This window comes from Cottoperca gobio, chromosome 23 (assembly GCF_900634415.1).
Source record: "Cottoperca gobio chromosome 23, fCotGob3.1, whole genome shotgun sequence".
NCBI classification, from domain to species: Eukaryota; Metazoa; Chordata; class Actinopteri; order Perciformes; family Bovichtidae; genus Cottoperca; species Cottoperca gobio.
Window position 1 is genome coordinate 80,936 of NC_041377.1, and position 6,946 is coordinate 87,881.

Sequence of the window (6,946 nt, forward strand, 5' to 3'; positions counted from 1 at the left end):
GCCGAATGACTAATACATCAATGATGTTTCGTAAAACATCTCAATGTATGTCACATGGTGCGTTTTCATTAGCCAGGGAGCAAGAAATGATAAAATGCCAAGTTTTGTGAGCGGAGTTTGGTGTGACGTTGTCTAAACAATGCGTTGATAAGAAATCACGAGTGCTTTACAAATCCGCCTAAAGCCTTTCCTGAGATAAACTGTAGAGGTTTTTATTAAACTTAGCATAAAACAAATAGCTGCTTACCTCTGGATGCCCCTCTCACTGCACAGCCGTGTTTTCTGTCTGTATTCCCCCAAAACAAGGAATCAAAACTTAGAAAATAAAACTCGTCCTCTGTGTCCACGGTGCTTCCAAAATAAAAAGTTCCCAAATGTACATCCTGGTGTGATGAAAGTGATGTGATCGAGGCAGAGCGGAGCAGAAACAACGTGCGTCGTGCGTCGCGCTGCGCAGCTGCTGCAGTCACTGCTGAAGTTTCACTCCAACAATATTCCAACAAACACAAGAAGAAGCTGCTTCCTTCGTGCTCCCCACGCCCAGGAACCCGGCAAACTACATGCCCGGCTCAGGTGTAATTCATGACTAAACCAACACACACCCACACACACACACACACACGCACACACGCACACACACACATCCAGTTTGTAATAGCAGGAGCGTGTTTTCTGTATCCAGTGCGACACACATCCAGCCGGATCTGCAGCTCCGCGATACGCAACAAAACTGGGGAGTATCAGGATGAGGCTCTTTCTTCTTCCTCCTCCTCCTCCTCCCCCCAATACTAAACCCCCAATGAATGTAGGTTTACACAATTCAGTCAAGTTAGAAAGAGTTAGATTCATTTACACCAGAAGCATGGTTCGTTTCCTTTCAAAATAAAAGCCGCGTCTTTATTGGCAAACCAGTTTAGTTTAAGATTATTAAGACAAATAATATACAGTACTAGAGAATCAGTGGGTTTATTTGAAGCCTCCACCAAAAGTGTTAACATTTCATAACGTTAACACAATATTAATAAAACAATAATAACAATAAATATGTTTTTTCACAGGAAATGTGATGTGCATCAGTGTGTGTGTGTGTTTGCGCATGTATGTGTTGTGTCAATAAAGTTAATAATTTGATCAATAATCTGTAAATAAATAAACAAAATGTAAAAATAAAACTCTTTCTCGATCTCCTATTGTCTTTAAATGCATCACTTAGAGTAGATCAGTGTGTTTAATGAAGTTAATGTATTATACCTGCACTTTCTGGGGCTGAACACCTGGATAAAAGCATCAGACACATGGACAACCTGAGCGGAACAAAGACATAAACATAATAGTTGACTGACACTACTGTCCTACAAAGCAATGCAACACACTTGACATTTATGACGTTTTTTAAATGATCAATTGCCTCCACGCGTTGTGCATCCTGTCCTGTTGCCATGGTAATAGTGCCACATTTCTTTACAATATAGATTTAACTTGACTGTATAAAAGTTCAGATCCCTATATTTAGACTTCTGAGCCTTATGTTTGTCAAAGGGGGATTTTATTTTGAAAATTGCATCAGGAAGTCTTGCTCTGTATTTCTCTTCTTGACGGGGGCAGATTAAACTCAGTCCCCTGGGTTTAAATGCGGGGCCATTAAAGAAAGCCAACTACCTCGTTAAAAGCAAAAGGGGAATAAAAAGGTTATAGTGTTCACGTTTTAATAACATCACCATAAAAAAGCTGCGTTTCAAGCAAAAGAATATAAAAACAAACAAACTGTTCCCGTTTCTTTTGACAGATGTTGCACGTGCTGCAGCCTAATCCATTAGATTAAAACCCACTTTTAAATAGATTATGGACAATTTAATTCCCATCCTTAATAATCTGCTCAGGCTCCCGGGAGATATCAATCGGATTTATTTTCTTAACTTAATCGAATCATTTTTTGAAATTTTTATTCTTTTCCACATTTGAAGTGGAAGCAATGTGAGTAAATCTTCAGAGAGGTTTTAGAGAGCGGTCGCGCTGTCAAGCCCAGTTAAGCATGCAGTCGCCCCTGCTGCTAATTCGAGGGCTTGGACGCGGCACAATGGAGGCTTTGTTGTTGGAGAATTTGTCTGAGAAGTAATCCTTGACACTGGGCCATTCAGGGGCCTAACCTTTTGTTTCATAAGTCTCCTGAATGTTACAGTCGGCATCAGTGCGTTAGGACAACTTAAAGTAAGTGCACGTCGCCCGCCATCGCTGGAAAGTGATTTGTGTAGCATTGAGTAAAAACGCTGAATGTATACGCTTTTGTTTTGGAGGGGTGTTGAAGGGTCAAAGGTCATGAGTTTGACGCCTCGGCTGGTGAAGATTTACTTCTTCCACTTAGGAACCAATGGGCTTCAGGCTGAGAGCGACACAACGGGAAGAAGGGAAGTATCGAGGAACAAACATTGATTTGGACTTTTTATGGGATTAACATCAGACGTCAAATATAAACATGATAAGGCACAAGTGGAACGGTGATTTAAGATGCAAGGCATTGTATACTTTATACTTTATATACTTTATCTGCAGTTTGTAAAATTAATCTGTAATATTACATCGTTTGTTGATTATATTTCGTATTATTAATCTGAATGTGCAAAGTAAATAACACAAAGTAACAGTGCTTAGTGACTTTCCACCACTGGTTGCTCAGCTGTAACTTTGGAGGTCACAGCTAAGAATCATGGGAAATGTAGTTCGCTACACATGAATCCTTCTGGCTGGGAAACATGTCTTTCCTCTTAAACAAAGAAGAGTTGAATCTTTCTAAATTGTCCCTCCTGGCTTCCTTACAGTCCTCACAAACCTTTTTTCTGGATGTTAGCTGCGGACACACACACACACACACACACACACACACACACACACACACACACACACACACACACACACGGTGAAACACCTACTGGAGGGGTCGGAACATGTTTTGGTACAAACCTTCACAGTTCCCAGAGGATGAATCCTGATGCTTTTGGTCTCTTCATCTCGCGCCACCAACAGGTCAGATGTCCAACGATTTGGTTTGTCACCAAACGCCTCCTGAACTAATGTCGTCTCATCGTCTCGGCTGTCACGTTCATTATCAACTACCTGCTGCATGCGAAGCTGCTTGGTGCTATAAGTGCCTGCTTTAAATCCCTGCAGAGCCTCAGACAGGAGAGCGATCTTTATAATGATCTCATCTGTTGCCTTCAGGAAGCAGATGGACAATCGCAATCGTTGGTATTGTCTCTATCGGAGGATCTACATTCAAGGTTTCTACACGACTTTTAAAGAGGGAAACATTAAAGAACGTTTTGCTTTCTCTAACATCACATTTCTTATCTGGGTCTCCTTGTGTCTCTACGTCACACATGCAGCCTTCAGCCCTCAGAGCCTGACCTTTGACCCTGTGTGACCTTCACACACACAGGAGGTCAGGTCCATGGACGACGCATTCTATATTTCTCACTTCCATTATCTTTGTATGTGACATTTACATCATTTCAACACTATTTAATGAAGCAACACGTCAGTCCCACGTTTCCAAAGATGGAAGAGAATCGCCTTAAAAGTCTAATAGTGTGTATTTATTTCAAGCGTTGCAGGAAAACAAAGTATTCCTGAGCTCCACTGTGAGGACCCTTCAGCTGCCGCATTGTAACAAATGTATTTAACGCAGCAGATCATTATTCAAACCGACAGACCTTTGTTTTATATTCCAGCAGAGACGTTTCCAACAGATTTCAAGCTGAATGTGTATAAAATGGTGCAAAGAACATTGAGATTATTCCATGCTGTGCAGTGCTGACTTTAATATTTCATTCAATGACGAGTGGTGTGGCATGGAAACAAGCACCCGCAGACTCCGCCGTGAAGAGGAGCGTTACACAGTTGGTGCAACAAAGTCTTCAAGGGGGAAACTTTGCTTTTGAGGAGTTAAAATGGCAGCAAGCATCGACTACACCTTTATAATATAGGGACGGTTAGGACATAATATCTTATTTATGATGCATTTGTGATCAGAAATGAAGCCAGAACTACGTGATTGTGTGTGTTGAGATCTGTTTCCACAAGAACACTGACAGTTATGTAGTATTTGTCTTAAAGATGAAGACCTTCATTGCCTGGTGAACATCATCTTTATGGACGTTTACATGAGTACGGACTTTAACTAAACTGTCAAACTCCACAAAAACACTCACTGTTAAAGCTCCAACCTTCGTAAACCTTCGTAAACCTTCATAAATCTTCACGCTGATGGTGCTGCAGTGTTTTACTGTTTTACAGAAATGTCCACATTTAAATGCAGCTTCAGCTCAATGATGATGTAAACAACACAAAGCGTTTCTATTGGCTGAGAAGCACTGCCTGTGTTTATTGCACATCTGAAATGGAGAATACATTTAGATTGGCAGCTTTGACAGAGCAGAATAATACGTATAAATGTGTGTGTGTGTGTGTGTGTGTGTGTGTGTGTGTGTGTGTGTGTGTGTGTATCTATAACGTCTCGCTCTTCACTGTCCTTCAACAGTTCAACAATCTCATTTACATACTCATAAATCATTCACGTCTGACATCTCACTCACTCTCACACACACACACACGCACACACACACACACACACACACACACACACACACACACCTGTGGGCATTGTAATAACAAGGTGTTTAAATACCTCTTCCAGCTCACACAAAGACAACCCACAGTTCTATGGATGGATGGAGGATATATTGATGATAAACATGTTTAACTCTCCCGGACGAACAACAGTGACAGAAACATGCTGAAATGTGAAGGTCAAAGGTCATGGGTCAACATCAGAGCTTGACGCTGCATGTGTGACGCAGAGAGACAAAAACACATGTGATGAAGCAACACAAGAAAGGAAGCTTCACACTGAATGTTTAAGGACATCAGAGCCAACATTTCATTCCAGAAATCAATCCAAGATGGCGGCTCAAATGGGATTCCCAAAGTGCCAAACGAAGTCTGTTTCTGTGCGTGTCTTGTTATCTCATAGATGGACGACGGAGTGACTGTGACTTCAGATGCACACAGCCTCCTCAGAATGGACAGAAATGAGTGAATAAAGCTCGACGTTCACACTGAAACATTTAATATATTCATCCTCCTCTTTTAGTTCTGAGGCCACAAACTGGTGCATTGCTTTCCCCACAGACCTTTCACTAACGCGGGCAGAGACTCTCACAGCGAGCTCCTTCCTGTCGCCTCCGAAGCAGCAGGAGTTGTTATTGGCATATTTCTCTGTTTCTGTTGTGAGACGACGACATGAGTTGAAAAGAATGATTTGATTGAGGGTCATAAACGCTACCTGCCAGCCGCTCTTCACTGTAATTCCCCGGCTGCTGCTTTGACCTCCGATTAAATCACTGCTTCATACTTGTGCAGTCGTTTCTCAAAGGAAAGAATGAAGAAGGTTTGTGGAGGATCACAAAAGGACTCGCAGCGTCGCCATGTTCTGACGAAAGCTGCATTAGCGTGGACGTGGCGTAACACCCTTCAGTGGAAGCCAGACCTTCATTTATTTTAGGTGTCTTAGCGCCTTGTTAAGGCAGGAAGGTCTTGTTTGACTGCAGATGAGGTGACGTCCATCACGCAGGCCTGAAGTCAAATATTGCCCCCATACATCACCGAGCAGAATACAGTCCATCGCTCGAACGTGTGTCACACAGACACAACGTCAGGCAGTGCGATGTCATCTGAATAGAGAGCGAACACAATGAACCACGGCGCGTTTAGGGCGTTATTTAAAGAAGCCCATTCACTCCCTCTCGCTGTACTGAAGCTGTTTCTCTGCAGTACACCAGCTCCCATCACTCCATCTCATTCTGTACAAAAAGCTTTTCTCTCATGTCTCTAGTGAAGCCTTTGAAATGACAGAAAAACAGTTTCAAAGAGAGGAAGGTGGAAGAATATGACCTGGAATAACCTTCAGCCGCCCTTCAGATGCGGAACATAAGACGAATATAAAAGCTTTTTGTTTAGTCAGTTATATATTTAAAGACGATGATGAACTGTACAAAGGTTCGTCGACGCTTCAACAAACTAAATCACTCTTGAAGATGTAACGTTGGTATTTAAAGACAGAAACGGTAAATGAATGGTGCATGTGCGCACGTTAGTGCTTCAAACGCCGACGCTTCTCGCACCTCGAGCAGCAGTTTTGCACATTACATGCAAAACACTGTTCGAAATAAACAACAGTTTGGAAAAGTTCAGGACAAGGTCGTAGTTTGGACTGAACGAAGTACGTTTGTCACACGATGTAAGTAAGTAGTTTACGTAACGTTGCGTAACCCGGGACTGGAGTCTGGACACTCCTCTCACCTTTACAATATGTATATATGTATATATGTATATATACTGGATAACAGTGAGACGTTATAGCGACACGTTATCCGTTAAAACACACTGAATGTGAGTGCGTTACATTCTTCACATGTCCATCAAACCTACGTGTCAGCTGCTCCTTAATCACTGAAGACGTCCTCATCAGGGAAACAAACCCCCAACCTGGTGCCTTGCTCTACACACTGACCTGCACAGGGAGGAGGAACCACAACACGTGAAGAGAACGTGTGTGTGTGTGTGTGTGTGTGTGTGTGTGTGTGTGTGTGTGTGATAATATAGTGGTTGGTGACTGCACAGGGCAGCGAAACAAAGAGCAGGTAGATTGATGATTGATTAGCCGTGGCTGTCTGGCTGACTGAGACTCATTGGCAGCCGTCACTTTGATGAATTACACCACTGAGAAAAACACACTGCACTCTGATTACTGCCAGGAAGACTGTGTGTGTGTGTGTGTGTGTGTGTGTGTGTGTGTGTGTGTGTGTGTGTGTGCCTCTGTTATAGCGTGTATGCACAGTGCATGTTGCTGCTGATATGTCTGTGAATTGTCCTGCAGGGATTGCTTTTAGTG

The 6,946-nt window shown here is 42.5% G+C and overlaps 1 long non-coding RNA gene across 1 annotated transcript in view; it reads right to left on the reverse strand.

Moving 5' to 3' along the window:
- LOC115028467 (uncharacterized) overlaps positions 1-755 on the reverse strand; it is a 54,427-nt gene extending 53,672 nt beyond the window's left edge. The window contains exon 1 of the long non-coding RNA XR_003834567.1: positions 248-755. This is a non-coding gene — a long non-coding RNA (uncharacterized LOC115028467). The remainder of the gene's footprint in view (positions 1-247) is intronic.
- Between the last annotated feature and the right edge of the window lie 6,191 nt (positions 756-6,946).